Source organism: Mastigoproctus giganteus, chromosome 12, assembly GCF_048544385.1.
Source record: "Mastigoproctus giganteus isolate SK-2022 chromosome 12, ASM4854438v1, whole genome shotgun sequence".
Classification (NCBI taxonomy): Eukaryota; Metazoa; Arthropoda; class Arachnida; order Uropygi; family Thelyphonidae; genus Mastigoproctus; species Mastigoproctus giganteus.
Genome location: NC_143586.1, coordinates 163,878,165 through 163,900,564, shown reverse-complemented (window position 1 = coordinate 163,900,564; position 22,400 = coordinate 163,878,165). Strand labels below are relative to the sequence as shown.

Below are 22,400 nucleotides of genomic sequence, written 5' to 3'. Positions count from 1 at the left end.
ATGCAGTCTTTTGTACCGATATTCTATATCCATTTCTTTCTGTCCATTTTATGACTCTGTTAATGGCTACTTGCAATTGCCGTTCTATTGTTCTCATATGCTGCGCTTGATAAGAAATGCTGAAATCATCAGCATAAACTGTTGTAAAGATATTGTTTGGGATTTGTTCTATTATTGTGCTGAAGTGGACTGCAAAAAGTGTGGCACTAAGTACAGATCCTTGAGGGACCCCTTCTTCTTGATAAAATACATTGGAAAGTGTATTGTTCATTCAAACTTGGAAGGTCCGATTCTTAAGGAAATTGTATATGTAGAGGGGTAGATGTCCTCTAAGGCCAAGTTGATGTAATCTTTTAAGTATACCATATCGCCACGTGGTATCATATGCCTTTTGGATATCAAAATTAACCATGACTTGGTGTTGTTTCCTGAGAAAAGCATTTCTTACTTGATTTTCCAGTTGTATAAGTACATCCAAGGTACAGCGATTTTTTCTAAAGCCAAATTGTTCTGGGTTGAGAAGATTATTATTTTCTAGATACCATGTTAGTCTATTGTTGACCATTTTCTCTAAGATCTTGCCTAAGCAGCTGGTCAAAGCTATGGGACGGTAGTTCTGTGGGTCTGAGAGATCTTTTCCCTGTTTTGGGAAAGCTAGTATTATTGAGTGGTGCCATTTGTTTGGGAAAGAATTTAAGGTATATTTTGTTGTACAGATCTAACAGGGCTAATTGGGACTGTTCATCTAATTGTTGTACCATTGCATAATGGATTTCATCAGGACCGACTGCGCTGTGTTTCACCTGTAGCAGAGTTTGTTTTAGTTCTGCTGCCGTGAGTGGCAAGTTGTATTGTTCACACTGATTGGTAGAAAAGTTTAATTTTATTTTTTCGGCCTCTTTCTTGTACGTTTTAAAAGCTGTGGGGTATGTACAATTAGCAGATGTATTTGAAAAATTTTCAGCAAGCACGTTGACTATATCTAAGGTGTTTGTAACCAACTGTCCCTTCCAATTTAGCAATTGAGAGTGGTTTAATTGAGAATTGTTGGTCATCCTTCTGATCTTTTTCCAGATAAGTGTAGTTGGTGTGGAAATAGTTATAGTGGATGCAAATTTCATCCAAGCAGCTTTTTTGCTTATTTTTTGCACTTTCCTGACCTTGGCTCTGGTTCTCTTGAATTGTATCAGATTTTCTGTTGTTGGATTTTTGCGAAAAAGGTTCCAGGCTCTATTTCTTTCTTTTTTAGCTTCCTGGCACTCTTTGTTCCACCATGGTTTTGGATATATTCTGATGTTAGAAGATGTTTTAGGTATTGTCTTTTCCGCAGCTTGAAGCATACTATCAGTAACATAGGCTACTGATGTTTGTACTGATTCTCTTTTAATAATGTTGCGGTCTAGCTTGGCTAGTATCCTGAATGTTTCCCAATCTGGGGTGCCGACTGGCTTGGCATGGCGTTTTTTCCATGATTTTCAAAATAATGGGGTAGTGGTCACTGCTCAATGGAGTCTCGTGCACGCTCCATTTAGTCATAGGGAACAGTGTTGGGGAACAGATTGATAAGTCTATTGCAGAACTGCTTTTTGATGGAAGGTGGAAATATGTGTGTGTGCCGTCATTTAAAATCATTAGGTTGTTCTCGACAATTAATTTTTCTATTTGCTTACCCTTCTGGTCTATTTTGTGATCGCCCCATAGTGGGTGATGTCCATTTAGGTCACCTAAGATGCAGAATGGAGGTGGTAGTTGAGTGATCAGCTCTTCGAAATCCTTAAATCGGAATTCTTGATTAGGGGGTAGATATACTGAGGCTATGGTAATATTGAAGCCTATTGCTAGACGGGCTGCAACTGCTTCTAATGGTGTGTTCAATGGTATTGTTTGGGAGGGGACATGTCTGTTAACTAGTATTGCAACTCCTCCTCTCGCTGTTCCATTCGTTATGCGATCCTTTCTATATGTGATATAATTTTTGATTATACTATTGTCCTGTGGTTTTAAATAGGTTTCTTGTAGGCAGATACTTAGTGGGTGGTACTGGGTGATGAGATCTATAACATCATTAGTGTTTGAGCGAAAACCTCGACAGTTCCATTGGATAATCGTATCTGTCATTTGGGGTTAGATGTTCCCTCGGATTGCTTCCTTGGGGCTGATTTATTTTTGTCTACCTTGGTTTTGTCTTTTTTTGAAAAATAGGGTCTACCCGTATCCATTTCTTCTTCAGTAAAGATTTCGAGAATTGGTTCCTCTCCTTGGTTTCTTGCATCCGTGTCCATTTGTTCTGCAGTCTTTTTTCCTGTACTACCTATCTTTTCTTTGTTTGCTTTTCTTCTTACGTTTTCTGAATTATCTGGTGGGAAAGATAAAGGAGTATTGATAATCTTTTCTTGTTTTTGTGAAGGAGATGGTTTGTAAAACTCACGAACCCATTCTGAGATGGATTCTCCTGGGGGGATTGTAACATCCGTTTGTGTGCCACAACATTTTGAATTGGGTAGTTTAATTTCCGGAGCCTTTTTGATTGTGGTAATCTGCGCATAAGGTTTGTTTGTTATATTTATTGTAATTGCCTTTTTAGCTTCCTGATATGAAACTCCATTTTCTGCTTTGTATTTTTGTATCATTTTTTCCTTCTTCCAAATTTCACACTCCCTTGAATATGCAGTATGATCTCCTTTACAATTTACACATTTATGGGATCCAGCTGTGCAAGTAGAAGTGGCATGTTCTTGCGAACCACAGTTTGCACATGTTAATTTTCCTCTACATACTGTCTGTGAGTGACCAAACTTCTGACAGTTGAAACAACGGAGAGGATTCGGGATGTATGGTCTTATATTGCAGTGTAGGTATCCAGCTTTTACTGATCTGGGTGATTTAGGCATGTTGAAAGTGAGTATCAGATTCCTGGTGGGGGTGATTGTCCCTTCTTTTTTAATTGTAATTCTTTTAACACTGATGACTCCTTGTTCCTGAAGTTCCATTTGAATTTCCTCTTCGGGCACATTTAGAAGGTCCCATTCCGTAATGACACCTTTTGAAGTATTTAATGTATTGTGCGGGGATACTGTTACTGGTATTCCTGCAAAGGTTGTCATTTGTAATAATTTTTCTGAGTGTTTAGCATTGGCCGTTTCTACCAAAATGTCGCCTGATTTTAGTCTTTTAACTTGTTTTGGTGTGCCAACATAACTCTCAAGAGTCTTTTGTATGAGAAAGGGTGACAATTGTCCTACCGCTTTCTCAGTATTTGAGTGTACAATAATATATGTTGGAGAAATTAAAACTTGAGTCAATTTTTAATCTCTTTGTGGAGACAGATTCATTTCTATCGCCTTTTCTGATTGTCTTAGAGGTGTCTCCGAAAGAACTAGATTTCTCATATCTTGGATCAGTTCTCTTCGGGTCCGTTGACCCAGTGGATTCCTGGGTATTGGAGTCAGTTCGCTCCATTTCGCCCTGAAAGGGAGAGCTTTTCCCTTCCAGGTTACCGGCCCCGCCACGTGGAGGCAGGAGCAGTGCCGCCCTGTGACCAAGCACTAGGTTAGTAATTAAGATATAACAGAAAATAAAAGGGAAAGAGAAGGTTGCTTTCCTTCTTAATCTAGTAAAGTTGCTTTCTTTACTATGGATTATTTAATTGTGTGTTAATAAATGCTTTAAATAAGGAAATGATTTCTACTTCAAGAAAGAGCGCTAATTCAGAGCAAAAATTCACTTGATCACAGAATCGCTTGGCACTTGGGGCCGATTGTTTGAGATTGGTTTGCAGAACACGAGGAAGACTTCCAAGTATTGCCCTGGCCTCCAAATTCCCCAGACATCAATCGCATTGAGCATCTGTGGTTTGTGTTGGAATAGTAACCCCGATCAGCAGCATCTCAACCACTGACCTTACAGGAGTTAAAGGATCTGCTGGTTATACGTTGGTACCAGATACCACAAAACACATTTAGAATTCTTGTGGCATCCATGCCTTGCCGGGTAAGAGCTGTTTTGGCTGCACGAGGAGGATCAACATATTAGGAAGGTGGTCATAATGTTTTGGCTCATCGGTGTATATGTAATGTTGCTATATGTCTTCATCCTGTCCATCTATTTGTCCCAATGGAGAGATTTCATGAAATTTTATATTTGGACTTTTTAAAAATGACCTCTTAAGCCATTCCAAATTGCATTAAAATCAGATCAGTAGAAATCCAAAAAGTCTCTCCCCCACTTCTCATGTAATAACTACCTCAAGCGGCACAATTTTCATAATTTTAAATTTGGGCTTTTCAGAAAGACTTGCCAAATTTCATTAAAATTGGACTAATAGAAATCTGGCAAATAAACATTTTTACCCCATACATTTTGTATTGTATATAAGCTATCCATATACTGCAGCTGAAGCACTAGATATTGTGCTTGTGGCTGCGTGATAGTTGGAGAAATGAATGGGCAATATGCCAAAAAGTGCAAATGTGCCAAAATGTGCAAATTTTGGCAAGTTTCCATGTTATTGAAAACATTCACTGGCAGCACACAGCTTGGACAGTACTGACTGATCATCAAAAGTTAGAGGTACACAAGTTCTTCTATGACTTAATCTTTAAACAGCACTCAGTTCTTGAGGAAGTGAATAAAATTTAAAGGTGTCATATACTGTACAAAGGGGTATCAAAACGTTCGTACCCTGACCTAGATAAAACAGCAGGAAGATGCCGTTTTTAATATAAGTTGTCTTCATGTTCAAAAACTAACATGTGAAATTTCATTCCTGTAGGTGATCATACACCAGAGGTGGAGCTCTGAATCCGAAGGAAACTACAGTGGTTGACAAAGTGGAGTATCAAGCAGTGATCAAGTTCCTGCATTTGCAGGGCAAAAAAGCTCAGGAAATTGACAAAGAAAGAAAGCTGTGTATGGGCAGAATTGTCCATCCTATGAAATTTTGAAAAAGTGGAAACTGTAGTTTCAGTGTAGTCATACAAGTGTCTTTGACGAGCTAAGAGAAGGAAGGCCATCAACATTCACAGACAGCAAGATGGTTGCAAAGGTTCAGCAGCTGGTGCTGAGTGATGTGTGACAATTCATTTCATCACATATGCAATTCCGATTGCATTTGTGATGAAATGAATTGCATTTTACATGACCATCTGCAAATATCTAAGGTCTCCGCACAATGGGTTCCAAGATTGCTGATGCCTTTGCAGAAGCAAAGTCAAATGCAACGTTCTCATCAACTGTTGGATTTGTGCAACGTGGAGATTTGATTGGTTGGTGACAAATGCTGGGTGTACCAGCATGATCCAGAGACTAAAGTTATGTCAAAGCAGTGGAAGCACACCACCTCCCCACCTCCCAAAAAGGCAAAGAAGACTCCATGTGCAAAGAAGGTGATGTCTGTGTTTTGGGATAGAAAAGGAGTTATCCTGACAGATTACCTACCTCTTGGTTTCACACTTACCGGAGAAAATTACAGAAATCTTTTGAAAAAGTTACGTGATGCTTTGAAGGTGAAAAGGCGTGGAATATTAACCAAAGATCTTCTGTCAGGCAACTTTCAGGTGGTAGATGACTTTCATCAACCGGTGAAATACCACCACTTTGCTTATTGGAGGCTTCAAGTGGTGAAACCCATGTTTAGTCTCTAGAGCAAAGTTTCTGGCATCCCCCTCCCCCCATACTTCTCCTTCAACCCATGCACGGTACTAAGTACTATAGGTTTTGATACCTTTCGTGTTTGGGATTTTCATAAAAAAAAAAAAAAAAAAAAAGAACCAGCTCACATGGCCGTTGCCACCACCAACTTTGTTGTCTAGTGTGGCTTCGAACTACTGCAGCACCCACCCTATTCTCTTGACCTAGCACCATCAGACTTCTTGTTTCGAGAAATGAAGGAACCATTGCATGGACAGCACTTTGATTTGCTTCAAGAAGTCCTCAATGAAGTGGAATTGTGGTTTCAGGCAAAAAGTGCAGACTTCTATGATCAAGGATCTATGATTAAACAATTGATCCATAGCTAGAAGAAATGTGTTACTGTACATGGAAAGTACAAAGAAAAGGATTAAAGTTCCTGTGAAGTCTATTTCTAGGTAATGGTACGAACTTTTTGATACACCCCCCCTTCGTATAATCATACTATACACTGAACTACACTATATACTGTGCAATAGCAAATATTTTATAACACCCTTCAACGTTTAACAGTAGTTGATTTTCATATCCTTTTTAGTTGTTAGTTGTATTTTACAGAATGTGCAAGGGATGGGAGAATGTAAAAAAACAGGTGTAATAGATTGCATGCAGCTTTTGTAAAATTTTTTATATAATGGCAATCACATCTGAATGTAAGGCATAGCATTAGGTACACTGCCTGCATGTTCATTCTCTTCAGAAGCCAACAGGACCTAGGTTCAGCAGGCAAGTCAGAACTGGTATAAATCATGAGACCTAATGTATGAGTAAAAGCTAAACTAGTTTGTGGAGCATACAAACCAGTTTATCTTTCTGGTCAACTGCATGAGGTAGTAACCTCATGACCTTGGGTATGAGGTTACTACCACGTTGGTCAAGATTTTTGCAGCTCCAGCGAATGCTAAGTTTTCATTTATATTTAGTCATTTTATTGACTTAATTGTTATACTTTATTATTTTCTATAAGTAGCTTTATAGCTCAAACCAATCTCAGTGGTTTATTTTGAATTTAGACATTGATTTTGAAAGTTAATGCTTAGTGTCCTTAGATTTTACATTCTTAACTTGCCGCCACTGTTTTTGTTATTTGGTTTTTAGGAGCATTAGCAGCTAAGGCCATATTGCTCCAGGGATAGGCGGTGGTCATTCCCTGACCTTTCCACATCCTCCGTATTCGGTGGTCACAGGCTCGAACCCCATTCTAATCAAAAGCGTGTGCTACACACTGCTGCTCCTGCCCATGAAGCGCCCCGCCACTGTTGTACAATACAGACTACCATAAGGTTTAATGTAAAACTAGATAGCGAAATATGTAGCAGTGTATTAGAAATCTGTTAGATTAGTATAGTATTATCAATAAAATTTATTAATCTTATTAAATTTCATTGTTAATTAAATTATACTCAAACAGAATCATGACCCAGACTAGAGCAGCAAAGCAGTGTCCACAGAGCAGCCAGAGTGCTGTGGCTCACGGGAGAACTGAAGGAGGTGATTCTCCTACGCATCAGTCTAAAACAATGCGCGAAATGTTTGCAGACCTGTCTAGAACAGGGCATGATCTAGCCAAGGAGAATGTCTTTGTGTGCGATAGGTGCAGAGACTGAAGAAATTTGGTGCCAACTCAGCATTCTGATGGGAGTCAGAGTTTGAGGTGTAGGGCAAATGCCCTCGAAGAAATTAATGAGAGGCCCATCAAGCTCAGCTGCCCAACTTAACACCAGAGCTCACTCCTGTGCATCAGGCAACACAGTGGCAATCTCCAAGGCAGAATGCACTGGTCCTACAGGAACTAGTTATTGTCAGTGACTACTGTCAAGGAGATAAATATACATGAAAAAAGGATAGATGGAACAGGACCAGGATATGTCTCACAGTGGCAAAGTTGATGACATTAGAGCAGATAACTTCAAGGGTACAAAAGGTGATATTGTTGTACACGTTAGCACTAATGACATTAAGAGTAAAAGATCTGCAGATTTACTTAACAAGTACAGGTCAATGCTGAAAAAAAGTCTTGAATTAGGGTTAAATTTGAAAGTGTCTGCAATTCTGCCCAGACACGATAAGAGGGAGTATATGAGAGCCTTGTCAATCGATTCGGCCCTGGAGAGATTGTGCAAGGCTCACGGGACAGAATTTTTTTTAGCATGGTCTGTGCTAGCTAACAGGAGAGACTGCTTCAACAGGGATGGGATACACTTAAATAGAAAGGCTGCAAGAATATTTGCTGATACTATTGAGGCAGTGTTAGGTGGGTCAGAAAACTACTAGTTTGTGGGGGAATTCACAGACTAAAAGAGTAAACGGTAGCCACAAGCAGAAGCGAAAGTAATTCTTGCACTGCTTGTATTGTAATGAGCAGCAGCCTAGAGAGCAAGTTGCTGGTGATTTCAAGAGCTGCTGGGAGTCAACATGGAACAAGTAAATACATGAGCTGTGTTAGGGTAACTAAGAGTAAGAACAAGTGTATGTATACTTGCATGTACACTAATGCTAGAAGTATAGTAAATAAAAAACAGTTGTGCAGAGAAATAGAATGGGCCAGTAAATCAGAATGTCTTGTAATTGCAGATTTTAACTTTCCAGATATTGACTGGAACTTGTGGATTGTCACTAGCACACTAGCAAGACTTGTGGATTTATTGGAGGATTGTTTTCTTTATCTGCTTTCTCATCCACTCCCCTAAAGAATAAGTTGTTCTTTAGGGGAGCGGATGAAAGAGGAAGAAATGGAGTAGGTATTGTAGTTGATAAGGAGTTAAAGGATGGAGTGCGTGAGGTTAACAGGAGCGACAGGATTATGAGCGTCAAACTGGAGGTGGGTGGACATAGTAAATTGCAGATAAAGTAAATTGCAGAATGAAGGGAAGATTGTATAAAACTGTGGTTAGACCCGCATTGATGTACGGTGCTGAGACATGGGCGATTACAAGGGCCCATTACAAGAGATGGAAGTGGCAGAGATGAGGATGCTAAGATGGATGTGTGGCGTGGCGTGATGAGGAAGGAGAGGATAAGAAATGACAACCTCAGAGGTACGGTTAAGGTGGGCCTCTAAGTAAAAAAGTGCAGGAATCTAGGTTGAGATGGCTTGGACATGTGGAACGAAGAAATGAGGAGTATGTGTGGGAAGAGGTGCAAAAAAGTTGCAAGTGACAGGGTGGAGGAAGAAGGGGAAACCTAAGCTAAAATGGAAGGACAAGGTGGCAGAGGATTTAAAAGAGAGGATGGATGAGAGAGAGAAAGCCCAGGATAGGGAAGAATGGAGGAAAAGAATTAAGGATGGAAATGCCAACTCCATATAAACATGGGAAGAAGGCAAAGATAAAGATTGGAGGATTGTTTTCTACAGCAACATGTTCGATGGGCAACCAGAGGGAGTAATACCCTTGATCTGATTATCAGCAGTGATGAATCATGCATTAGGAATTTGCAGATAAAGGAACGACTAGGTGACAGTGATCACTGTGTACTGATTTGGGATTTACTTAAAGATGTAAGTACCATCAAGGGTAAAGTGAAGGGTTTTTGTCTTTGTAAAGGTGACTACAGAGATCTCAGACAGTTTTAATTCTACGAAGTGGGATCAAATGATGTTACTAACAGTGAATTCTAAAAGGGAGGCCTTCAGAGATTTAATCTTAGAGGCTACTCGGCTTTTCATACCAACTAAGAAATACTGTTCAAGGTTCAGACCTAAATGGATGTCAGATGAAATAAGGCTCGTGGTAGAGAAGAAAAATGCATCAGATGCATATAAATTATCAGGCAACACAGAAGCCTATGACAGATATAAGCTTGTTTGTTATTTGGTTTTCAGGAGCATTAGCAACTAAGGCCATATTGCTCCGGGATATGCGGTGGTTATTCCCTGAATGACCTTTCCGCATCCTCCGTATTTGGTGGTGACGGGCTCGAACCCCGGTCTAATCAAGAAGCGTGTGTTACGCACTGCTGCTCCTTCCCACCTGGCTACGGAGGCGCACAGATATAAGCTTGTCTGTAATCAAGTCACAAGGAAAGTTAGGCAGATTACGAGAAATCTTTGCAAAAGGATGCAGAATTCTTTACGTATGTAAAATCTAGAAGGAAGGGGATGAATAAGATTGCTCCACTTAACATAGATGGTTCGACTATTGATGATTCTGCTCAAGTAGCTGATAAACTGAATGAGTATTTTGCATCTACATTCACATATTAGGTTATTCAAGGAAGGGAATTACAGAAGTTTATCAAACTATCAGGGAGCTAAGTGATTTTGAGATAACTGAGAACAAAGTGGAGGAGAAATTGTTGAAGTTAAACATAAAAAAGGCACCTGGGGCAGATGGAATCTATCCAATTATAATGAAGGAGGCAGCAAGGGAAGTAAGCAAACCCTTAGCCATAATTATGAGAGCATCCTTAGAGTTGGGGGAGATCCCCATGGACTTGTGAGGTGCAAATGTATCCCCAATTCACGAGATTCAAAGTGTGACAAATAATTATAGACCTGTTAATTTAACTTCTGTTCTGGGGAAAATAATGGAGTCACTGGTTAAAGTGGTGATACAGGATCACCTAGACAAGACAGCCGGAATAGTTCAAACACAGCATGGGTTTGTTAAGGGGAAGTCTTGTCTGACCAATTTGATTGGATACTACAATGTGGTCACAAAAAAACTAGCTGCAAAGAATAATTTTGATATTGTATATTTGGATCTTAGAAAGGCATTCGATACTGTTGCACATGGAAAACTGCTGCACAAATTGGAGCAGTATGGCATTAATGGCAAATTACTGCAATGGATAAAAGGATGGTTGAGTGGGAGATGGCAGAGAGTGGTAATAAATGGATACTGCTCTACATGGACTAATGTCATTAGGGGAGTCCCCCAGGGTTTGGTGCTGGTCCCGTTGTTGTTTTGTGTATTTATCAATGAAGGTATATATCAGGCTTAATGTCCAAGTTTGCAGATGATACAAAAGGTTGGCAGGTAAAAACAGTATGCTACTGCAACAGGATCTAGAAAAGTTAGGCAGGTGGGCTGAGAAGTAGCAACTGAAGTTTAACATTGACAAATGCAAAGTACTGCATATGGGTAGCAGTAAACTAAATGTACCAATGTTTGGGTTACTGCTACCCATATGCAGAAACATACCAACTCTGTGGTACTACACTCAGGAAGGTGAAGAATGAGAAAAACCTGGGGATAATTGTGCAATTGGATCTGAAGTTCTCTGAGCAGTGCAGACGGACTGCCAGAACTGGTCATGGAGTTTTGTCAATGATATAAGAATTTTGCTAGCAACAAGGACATGATTATCCCATTGTATAAGGCAATGGTCAGGCCACACCTTGAGTACTGTATACAGGTCTGGAGGCCTCATTTTAGGAAGGATGTGGAGTTGCTAGAATGAGTACAGAGAAGGGCAACAAGATTGGCGAAAGGAACAAAGGGGGTGTGCTTATGAAGAAAGCATTAAGTTCTGCAAGTTGCAGCATCTGGAGACTAGGCACCTGTGAGTTGATCTGATTGAGGTGTATAAGGCCTGGAATGGTTTGAGCAGGCTCAATGCTCACAGGATACTTCCGCTTGGTCAAACTAAGAACCCGAGGGGGTATAGATTCAAATTGAGGAAAGACAGTTGTAGAATAGATGTGAAGTTTGCCTTTAGCCAATGGGTGGTTGATTGCCTGAACAGCCTTCCATCTGTTGTTGTGGAAGTTGATAGCTTAAACAAATTTAAGGCTGAACTACACAAACATATGGAGTGACCAGATGGGTGAAATGGGAAGGTTTTTTTTTTTTGGCTGATGCTGTATAAGTTTGCTTTCTTGCATCATATACCTGAACTAATGCTTAACAAATTTAAAAAAAAAAAAGGGTTTAGTTCTAGACAATAAAGAAATCAAATTAAAATTACTTAAAATTAAATATTACATGTAAATTAACATATCTAAAACTTAGGTCCTTGAGGTTGTCACAGACATTCTCTCAGATATGCCAGACAAGCTGTACTTGCTACCTGGGAGTCTAAAACGCTGATGGAACTGATATTCAGGTGACACTCAAGTCAAGTGGACCCAATTTCGGCGAAGTCCGGATGGTCTGTGACAGCCAAATCCTCTGCTTGCACCTTCACGATGGTGGGACTGTTAGTAATCCTGGGTATAACCACCATGCACAAGTACATGGTGGGTGACCACACAGGTGTGAACCAACGTAAGCAGGGGTCGAGGTGCGGCGCCCACACCACATGGAGGAACGCTGCCCCTCTATGTTACCAGGCAGTACTAGGTGGAAGATGACTCTCATCAACCGGTGAAATACCACCACTTTGCTTATTGGAGGCTTGAAGTGGTGGAACCCATGTTTAGTCTCTAGAGCTAAGTTCCGGTCAACCCTTCCCTATCTCTTCCATCATGCAGTATGATTGATGACTTTTGAGGTTATGATGAACGTCGTGGCGAGATCCAATATTCCTTACATTTCAAGGGTACAGCTCTAAAACGGTTTTCGCAGGCCGACCACTAGTTAGTACACGGGACCGGACCTATTCGTAACTCTCTAGGAGGCTTCCGGATCAGCTAGTGTATAATCTTGCTACCTCTACTCTGCCAGATAGTGACTGGAGGGAGTCAGAGTAGTGTGTATGCGGGGAGCATTGTCAAGGCCACGTTATGTCAAGGATCTGGGTATATTCTTACCACATGTACGCCATATCCAAAAATTTCATTACTTCATACAGCATGTCCCACCCACTTTTTCTTACTATTGAATACACCATGAATTGTCAAACTAAAGAGCAAGCTTATCTGCGAAAAGATCTAAACCTCCCAAGGACTTCCTAATTCATTTCACAAATATATGTGGTCTCAATTCTAATCTCAACGATGTCCATTTCCACTTGCAGTCTGCCAAACCTCATGTACTTTTTCTGACAGAATCTCAGTTATCGGTTGATTCAACTACTGCTCATCTCAGATGCCTAAATTATTCGCTGAATGATTCCTTTCGCCTCAAAGGTGGTACTTGTGCATATGTCCGTTCTGATATTCCCTGTCAGAGACTTGGCAATTTGGAATCTCCTCTCTTTGAACTTCTCTGGCTTAAAATCTCTCTACCTCATTGTGTCAAATTCATCTGTTGTCTCTACCGTTCTCCCAACTCGATAATCACTTGGAGTTCTTTGACTTCCTCTCGTTGCAACTTGACTTTCTCCAGTCCAACTCTCCTAACAGTGAGGTAATTTTCCTTGGTGATTTTAATGTTCACAACCCCAGCTGGCTTCCGTTTTCTAGTCACACCGACCCAGCAGGTCGAGATGCTGAGGCTTTTGCAATTACTAATGACCTAGCACAGATTGTTCATTTACCTACAAGAATACCGGACGATCCTAATCATACAGCCAATACGCTCGATCTTTTTCTCACAAACAACCCTTCTAAGTACATGGTCGAAGTGCGAGCTCCTTTAGGCACTTCAGATCACAACTTGGTGTTGTCTTTTCTCCAATGGAACCTTTATCTCATGGCTATTCCCAACCTCGTGTTGTTTGGCATTACAAGAATGCAAAATGGGATGACCTGCGAGACTTCTTTTCTTCTTTTCCTTGGTCGGATTACTGTTTCAAAAGTTCTGATGTCAACGTTTGCTTAGATCGTGTCAGTGAAATTATTCTTGCAGGAATGGAATCCTTTATCCTACACTCAAGTTTAAAATCTCGTCCTTTATCTAAACCTTGGTTTTCCAAGAAATGTGCTAAGGTTTTTTTTTTTTTTTTTTTTTGATTTGGTAGTTGTTGGCGCATCGGCTTCTGTGGCCATATTGCACCTCCCAAGGTTTTTGCAGTACTTTGATCCAAGCCCGAGGCGGGAATCGAACCCGCGACCTTTGGGTTGCCGGGTAGGTACTTTACCCACTCGGCTAGCCCGGTCGGCTAAATGTGCTAAGGCTGTCCAAGAGAAGAATGTTGCATATCGTAATTGGCTTGTTTCTAATTCTTCAGTTTCATTTTCTGCCTACACCAAAGCTCGCAACAATTGTAAAACAGTTATTAATAAGTCCAAACTAGAGTTTGAACAGGCTAAGAGTAGAAAACTTGCTTCTTGCCCTAATGATAGCCGAGCATTCTGGTCTCTTGCCAAAGCCATTGGCCGCAACTTTTGCCCATCTCTGCTCCCACCTCTGTCCAAACCAGATGGTTCTGTTGTCACTTCAGCCAAGGATAAAGCTGACCTGCTAGCATCCCATTTTTCTTCCAGCTCATGTATTAATGATCTTGGTAAAACACCACCCACCATTCCCAACACACTACATTCAATGCCTCCTGTGGTCTTCCGTCAAAAGGATATCAGAAGGATTTTGATGAATCTCGATGCTAAGAAAGCTCCAGGTCTCGATGGTATTTCTCCACTTGTTCTCAAAACCTGTGCTCCTGAACTCACTCCTATTCTTTGCCGCCTTTTTTTCACTTTCTTATTCTAAAGGTGTTTTTCCTTCTGCTTGGAAATTTGCTCATATCCAGCCAGTTCCTAAAAAGGGTGACAAATCCTTCCCATCCAATTATCGTCCCATTGCAATTACTTCTACTCTTTCTAAAGTAATGGAGAAATCAGTTAACCGCCAACTCTTAAACTACCTAGAAACCTTCCGTCTGATCAACGATCACCAGTATGGATTCCGTCAGTGTCGATCCACTGGTGATATTCTGGCTTATGTTACACATTTATGGATTAATTCAATGGAAAGGTTCGGTGAAACACAAGTAGTTGCTCTTGACATCTCAAAGGCTTTTGATCGTGTTTGGCATAAAGGTCTTCTAAACAAGCTTCCATCTTATGGTTTGCCAACTGTTTTTAGCAATTGGTTATCCAGTTTTCTCTCTGATCGCTCACTGAGGATGATGGTTGATGGCTCTCTGTCTTCTAACTTTTCAACTAATGCCAGTTTCCCCCAAGGTTCAGTTCTTTCCCCCACTCTTTTCCTCTTGTATATCAATGACCTTCTTCCATTGACTGGAAATCCTATCCATAGTTTTGCCGATGATAGCACATTGCATTCAACTTTCCATTTTGAGAAACCTTGTCCTGCTCAATAAGCTTCAACTTCTTGAAAATCTGCTACCAATTCCTTAAATGCCGATCTTCAGGTAATTCTCCAGTGGGGCAAAGACAACTTAGTTGATTTCAACCCTTCTAAAACTCAGTCTTGTCTTATATCTCGCAAAAAGGATTCTTCTGCTCCTATGCTTATCTTTAGTGACACTCCAATTTCTAGGCAAAAGGATATATCTCTTTTGGGGATTACCCTGACTTCTAATCTCTCTTGGCACAAGCACATTACAAATATTGCTTCCTCTGCATCTAAAAAACTTGGTTTTCTCTTTCACTCTCGGCGTTACTTTTCTTCCAAACAGCTGCTCACTCTGTATAAATCGCAAATCCGCCCTGCCATGGAATATTGTTCCCACATCTGGGAACAATATTCCCAGATGTGGGAACAATATTCCCAATTTGGGGTGGTGCCCCCAAAACCTCTCTCAGGCTTCTTGTTTCCATTCAGAAGAGGGCAGTTAGGTTAATTAATGATTCATCTCTAACAGAGTCTCTCCACTCGCTGACTCATAGACGCACTGTTTCTGCTGCATGCCTCTTCTACAGATACTTCCATGGGCACTGTTCTTCTGAATTGGCTTCTATAATTCCCACTCTCTCTCTTTCAAAACAGTCCGAACACGCGCCGCCACCAGCCAACATCCGTTTACTGTCCAACTTCAAACCTACAGAACCAACTTTTCATCTTCCTCATTTATTCATTCAACTGCCGTTTTCTGGAACAACCTTCCTTCATACGTATTTCCTGAAAATTAAAATCTGCAGAAGTTCAAGTCCAATGTCAACAAATATCTTCTTTCGTCTTCTCAGTCTCCAACCCAAGCACGGTACTAAGTACTATAGGTTCTAATACCTCTCGTGTTTGGGGTCCACATAAAAAAAAAAAAACATAATATAGGGCAACAAACTGACCAAACGTATGGTTTGGCATTATTAAAAGAAACTGAAATGAAGTAAGATCACGTGCTGAGGCTATATATGGTACAAAAATTAGAGCTGATGACATAATGAGAATGTCAAATAATGATTGGTGAAGAATTTGAAGAAACACTGTCTGGTTACAAGATTAACAACAGTAACTGGTTGTTAATGTAACAACAGTACTTGGTTGCAAGTTAACAGATAAAAATATGGTGGTATCAAGAGGCCAATATGTCTTTACAATTATTGATGAAAGACATACGTGACAATTAATTTTTCAGATCTTTAACAGACCTCACACAAACAGATTTATGTCAGTATTGTTAGAGATTTTGTGAAAACAAGTTCGTTAGCACACTGTATTATCCATCATAATGTGGTGTTTTTCTGCAAGTTTGTATAAACGTGTTGTGAAAAAAAAAAAAGGAATAAGAAGGAATGGCTAAAAGAAAATTACTAAAATAAGAGGAACTGAGAGAAATTGCTGGAATTTACAACTAAGCAGAGTTAAACTTCTCACAGACACATAGCTGTCGAGTTTTTTCAGAAGTTCAACTTTATCTGTTATGGACAATTTACGGTGTTGGCACTTTACACCATCAGAGGCACTTCCTTTATGCATTGGAACCATGGCTGGGGCTAAATGCGAGCAGGTTATAATAATAAATGCAGAAAAACAAGTAGGAATGGCTTACCAGTGTTTACGAGTCGCAGCATCAGCCAACAGCTGATGCTGCGACCAACACAATCAAAACATCAGTGGCAGGTTAGTGCGTCGACCTGGGAAATTTGAAATTACGTTCGCAGAAATTATGTCCGAATTAGTGGTGGAACCGGATTAGTGATGATCAACCTGTATATGATATCAAAATTATTTTTTTGCATCCAGTTCCTTCACAACCACATCATAGTATCCAATCAAATTGGTCAGACAAGACTTCCCCTTAAACTAATGCTATGTCTGAATTATTATTGCAGTCTTGTCTAGATGATCCTGCAATGCTTCTTTAACTAATGACTCCATTATTTTCCTCTTTGATCCCTTTGTGAATTAGGATACATATGCACATCTCCAGTCTGTGGGGGGCCTCCCTGAGTCCAAAGATGCTCCCATAATTATGGCTAAGGGTTTGCTTACTTCCTTTGCCATCTTTATAACTGGATAGATCCATCCACTACAGGTGCCTTTATGTTTAACTTCAACAATTTCTCCTCCACTTCGCTTTCAATTTCACAAAATCATTAAGATCCCTGTGTTCAATAAGTTTCTGTCCTCCACTTCCCTACAAAATTCCTCATGTATGAATATAGATGCAAAGTACTCATTTAGTTTGTCAGCTAGTGTGCAGGATCATCAACAGTTGAACCCTCAATATCAAGTCTATATTGATGATTCATCCTCCTCCTAGAGTTTATAGAAGTAAAGTTTTTTTTTTTTTTTCTTTGCATCTTTTGCCAAAGATTTCTTGTAATCTGCCTTTGCTTGCCTAACCTCCTTTGTGACTTCTGTGTCACCTGTTAATTTATATGCATCCCTTGCATTTTCTTCTCTGCCACGTCTCATTAGTTCATCTGACATTCATTTAGGCCTAAACCTTGAATGGTGTTTCTTAATCAGTATGAATAGCCTAGTAGCTTTCACGATTACTTCCTTGAATGCTTCCCATTTAGAATTTGCTGTTGGTAACATCATCAGTTGGTCCCACTGTAATCACCTTTATGAAAGCAAGAGCCCTTCCCTTTATCCTCTATGGTAGTTACATCTTTAAGTAAATCCCACATCAGTACACTGATCACTGCCACGTAGTGGTTCCTTTATCTGCAAATTCTTAATTCACAAATATGCACTGCTGATAATCAGATCAAGAGTATTGCTCCCTTTGTTTGCCTCTTGAACCTGCTGCTGTAGAAAACAATCATCCAATAAATCCACAAAATGTGGATTTACTATGTTCAAGTTTAATAAATTAATCAGCTTTGGCATTAGCTTTACCCCAATTAGTCTATCATGCCAAGGTTTTACTTTATCATTAGTGATTTCTTTCATTAATTAGTTTATCAGGTTATGGGCTGACAACTGAGTTTTCTGCTAATGGTCAACTGATGAATGACTTCTCACAAAATTTAAAGAAAAGAATTGTTTTTATATGTATGCTTTTAAAATATTAATTTATTCTTATTTTTATCTGAGTTCCACATATTAGAATGAAATTAATGATAAAAATCAAATGTTAAGAAGAAATTTTTTAAAATTCAGTTATTTTTAAAAGCAGTAATATCTGTATATCTCCCTATTATTTAATTCAATTTCATCTATTTCTACATCTGAATGCAAGCTTTTATAAATGCAAATCAGATAACTAGCTGACAGGTGCTATCTTCTGATTTTCAAAAGCTGTTTAAAAGCTACCATTTATTGAAACTGTCTACTTTCTGGTGGAAATAAAAGATGGCAGCATGCATTGGAAAACTTGTATGTTAACAGACAGGTTATCTGAGATTACATTGAGAAACAAATGTGTACATACAACCCAATAGTCAACACATAAAAGAAATTAGTGTACATACTCTGGAAATGTTAAGGATTTAAACTAAATGAAATAAATTTAGTATTAGTCAAACAATGCAACGAAGCCACAGGATTTGCTGCACCAGTAAAAAAAAAAAAAAGTATGCACTTAACTAATACCACAGATTCTATGCTGGCAGAGGTAACTGCTAACTCAGCAAAAGCACTTTTCGTGCACAAGCTGCTTTTGATAAGAAGCTTGACCCCACCACCCCCATCTACTATGTCTAAATACATTATACATACCATAATGGAACTCTTCATTCCCAATTTATGGAGTTGGACTTCAGCCATTTTAATGGCAATACTTCTAACATTACTGGTCAAAGACAATTAAGGCTAAGCATTATTCTATAGTTTATTATCCTGATGTATCCCTTGAAGTTATTTAGCCTTGTTTCACTAGCTTTATCTTCCCAATGATTTGAAACGTTGCTACCCTCAGAACATCTTGCCAACATCAGCTGTTGCAGCATCAAAAGAGAATTCTTCAGATGTGTGCAAATATTACTTTGTCCTACACCGATGAGCCAAAACCTTATGACCACCTACCTAATATGATGTTGGTCCTCCACGTGCAGCCAAAACAGATTGTACCCAGTGAGGCAGGGACGCTACAAGATTTCTAAATGTATCTTGTAGTAAAAGGTAAACTGCAGCAATTATCAATCCATTGCAGGATGGAAGCCTCCTCAACAATTCATGCTAAGGGAAATGAACCACAATCTGCCACACTGGTCCGACTGTATTTAGCAGTCAGAGGCTTGAACCCCGGTCTACTCAGAACGTGCGCTACTGCACATTCCTGACCACTTGGCTATGGAGGCCTTGGTATCTGGTACCAACACCAACCAGCAGATCCTTTAACTCCTGTAAGGTCTGTGGTTGAGACCCCGCAGATCGGAGTTACTGTTCCAACACAAACCACAGAAGTTCGATGGGATTGATGTCTGGGGAATTTAGAGGCCAGGGCAATACTTGGAAGTCTTCAAGTTCCACAAACCAGTCTCGAAAATCCAGGCGGTGTGGCATGGCACATTATCCTGTTGAAAGATGGCGCCACCAAAGGGAAGACAGTTGCCATGAAAGGGTGTACCTGGTCAGCAATTATGTTTAGGTAGGTGGTAGACAGAGTGCCCGGCACATGGATGACTGAGCCCAGGGTATCCCAGAGAACATTGCCCAAAGCATGATGCTACTGCCACCGGCTTGTTTTTGTCCCACGGTGCATCCAAGCACCATCGCTTCCCCAGGTAAACGACGTACACAGCCCTCCACATGGTGCAACAGGAAACATGATGCATTGGACCAGACAACCTTCCAATCACTCAAGGTCCAGTTTCGATGCTTGCATGCCCATTGTAGGTGCTGTCGCTAGCAGTGAACCATTAGGAAATTGGGCACTTGGAAACCTGCAGCTACGCAGTCCCATTTTCAGCATGGTTCAATGTAGTGTGTTGTGACACAGTACTCCCGTAATCAGCATTCCATGCTTGCGTGACCATTGTAGGTGCTGTCACCAGTGAACCTTGGTTAGCATGCTACGCAGCCCCATTTTCAGCAGGGTTCGATGTAGTGTGTTGACGCATTATTCCTGTCACCAGCATTCCAATTACAAGCTAGTTGCACCACAGTCGCCCTTCTGTTGCCACATACCATCTGGGAGAGACTTCTCTCACCTCGAGTATTGATGAGCCGTGGTTGTCCAACACCTCGCCGGCAGTTTGTGGGTTTCACCTCCTTAGACCACTTTCGGTAGGTACTAACCACGGCTGACCGTGAGCTTCCCACCAGCCGTGCTGTTTCGGATATGCTCTGACTCAGTCTTCTGGCCATTACAATTTGGCCTTTGTCAAACTTGCTTAAGTCTGCTGCCTTTCCCATCTGAAGAATAAGAGTAACACTGATTAACGGAGCTCAGTATCAGGTGTTTTTTTACAGTGTCCAGACCCACGCACGCACGTGCTGTAGTTCACCTGCAGTTGCTTCGATTTGCATAACGACTCACTGGTCATAATGTTTTGGTTCATCAGATAAACAAATGTCTATATTACCCTTCTCCCACCCCTAACTAGAAGTTTCCCTGAACCCTTAGGTATTCTCAATGATACTGGCAAAAGCCCTTGCACCATTTCTGTTCAAATGAATACCATCTCTAGAAAATAAGTTTATCTACAAGTTGCCACCCATGCTGATAAAATTATACCACCCCTAGAGCCTTGAAGACCCCCCTTCTCAAGTCCACAGTTAATCCACAAAGCTGAAAGCTTTGTGGATTAATGCCTTCCTATCATGTCTGGGCAGAATTTCAGACAAACACATTCTGTCCTAGCTCTCAGCAGTTTTACTGCATGGTTCTATATTTATCCAACAAATCATTAGGTTGCATTCATTTAATATCATTAGTCCCCCACATAAATAATAATGCTCTTTATCCCCCTTAAAATCTGATAATGTGTTAGTAAATCAATTGTAATAACATGTTCATTTTGTTAAATTTCATAATAATTGAAAAAAAAAACTATTATTATTACTACTAATTCTTTCTTTAACAGTTGTAGGGTGATCCCCCATCTTTCCAAGCTCGCTCTCGCTCTCTCTCACACACACACTGAAAGGGATTATTTACCCTAAAATACTTAGTATTAGTACTGTGCACGGGCTGAAAGCTGAGAACACAGAAGTTACTTGTTTAATTTCTGTATATTGTGAAATACATGTGAAAAAAGGTCCTTCCAAAAAAAAAAAAAAAACAGGAGAAATGAGGAAGAGGATGTTTGTTTGTTTATTATTTGGAGCATTAGCAACTAAGGCCATATTGCTCTGGGGATATGCGTTGGTCATTCCCTGACCTTTCCGCATCCCCCGTATTTGGTGGTCTCAGGCGTGAACCCCAGTCTAATCAAGAAGTGTGCTACGCACTGCTGCTCCTACCCACCTGGCTACGGAGGCACCGAGAAAGAGGAAATGTTGATTCTGTGAACTCAGTGTTGGAACAAATGCTGAATGGTTGTGGCATGCATTGAGACTGGTTTGAAAGAGTGAGGGAATTACAGATGCTAATTCAGAAAAATCAGTGCCTATGGAGTATCTATAAAAAAAAGTTAAAAAAAAAGGCATGGAGTAGAAATTGAATGTATATGAAACAAAGTGGAGAGACTTTGTAAGAAATAGGCCATTAATTAATCTGACTGAACTTGTGAATGAAGTTTAGAAGTTTGAGAGGGGTTTTGGGGGCACCAACCTAAACAGGCAAACAACATTAAATGGAAGGATGGATTTGAACACAGTTTTTTTTTGATAATGAAGAAGCAATATGTGACATGCTTATGCCAAAAGAGACAAGTCAAGATAATCCCAAATAGATATAGAACTGAGTTTAGAAGGATTAAGTTAACCAAGTTTACTTTGCCCCACTGAAGAATTACCTGGCGATTGGTGACAGATTTCTTGGAAAGTAAGACTGTTTGTACAAGGTAAAGGTTTTTAAGGCTTTTCAAACTAGGTGTAATCTAGGGTGCAATAAAAGGAAATGATTTCCACTGAGAAGTACATTAACCTTTTACAGTCCAGAATTACTTTTGCTATCTTCCCCATGTAATCCAATTAAAAAAAACAGAACACTTTGAAATGTGATGTTCAGAAATTTAGTTTTGGGTTTACATGAGCTAATATATAAAACCCCACATGGCAAAATATTTTATAAATTCTTTAGACATTTTAAATGATTTATATGTGATATTTCTTTAAAAACTCTCAAAATCCAGACAGAGTACCTAAATCTACTGGGTTGCTGACCTGCCTCCTTGTGGCAAAGTGTGGGTAACAGTGGGTCCCAATAGAGGCCCAACGTCTAAATGGTCAGAGAAACAACAGAACATAACGCTACACAACAGACCACTCCCCACACACTTAAATCTCTGGCCTCCACACAGTTCTGTCACTCACAAAGAATACAATGCGGAGATGGGGCAAACCCCTGGTGCCGTCAGACAACTAACACACCATATAATAAAGCAATTGTAAGACCACATTTGGAATACTGTGTCCAAGCATGAAGGCTTCATCTCAAAAAAGATAAACTTCTTAAAATGGTCAAAGAGACAAGAAACTTGAATG

The 22,400-nt window shown here is 40.0% G+C and overlaps 1 protein-coding gene across 1 annotated transcript in view; it reads right to left on the bottom strand.

Annotated features, from left to right (window-relative positions):
- LOC150077561 (inactive hydroxysteroid dehydrogenase-like protein 1) overlaps nucleotides 1–22,400 on the bottom strand; it is a 157,673-nt gene that overhangs the window by 82,437 nt on the left and 52,836 nt on the right. The window lies entirely within an intron of this gene.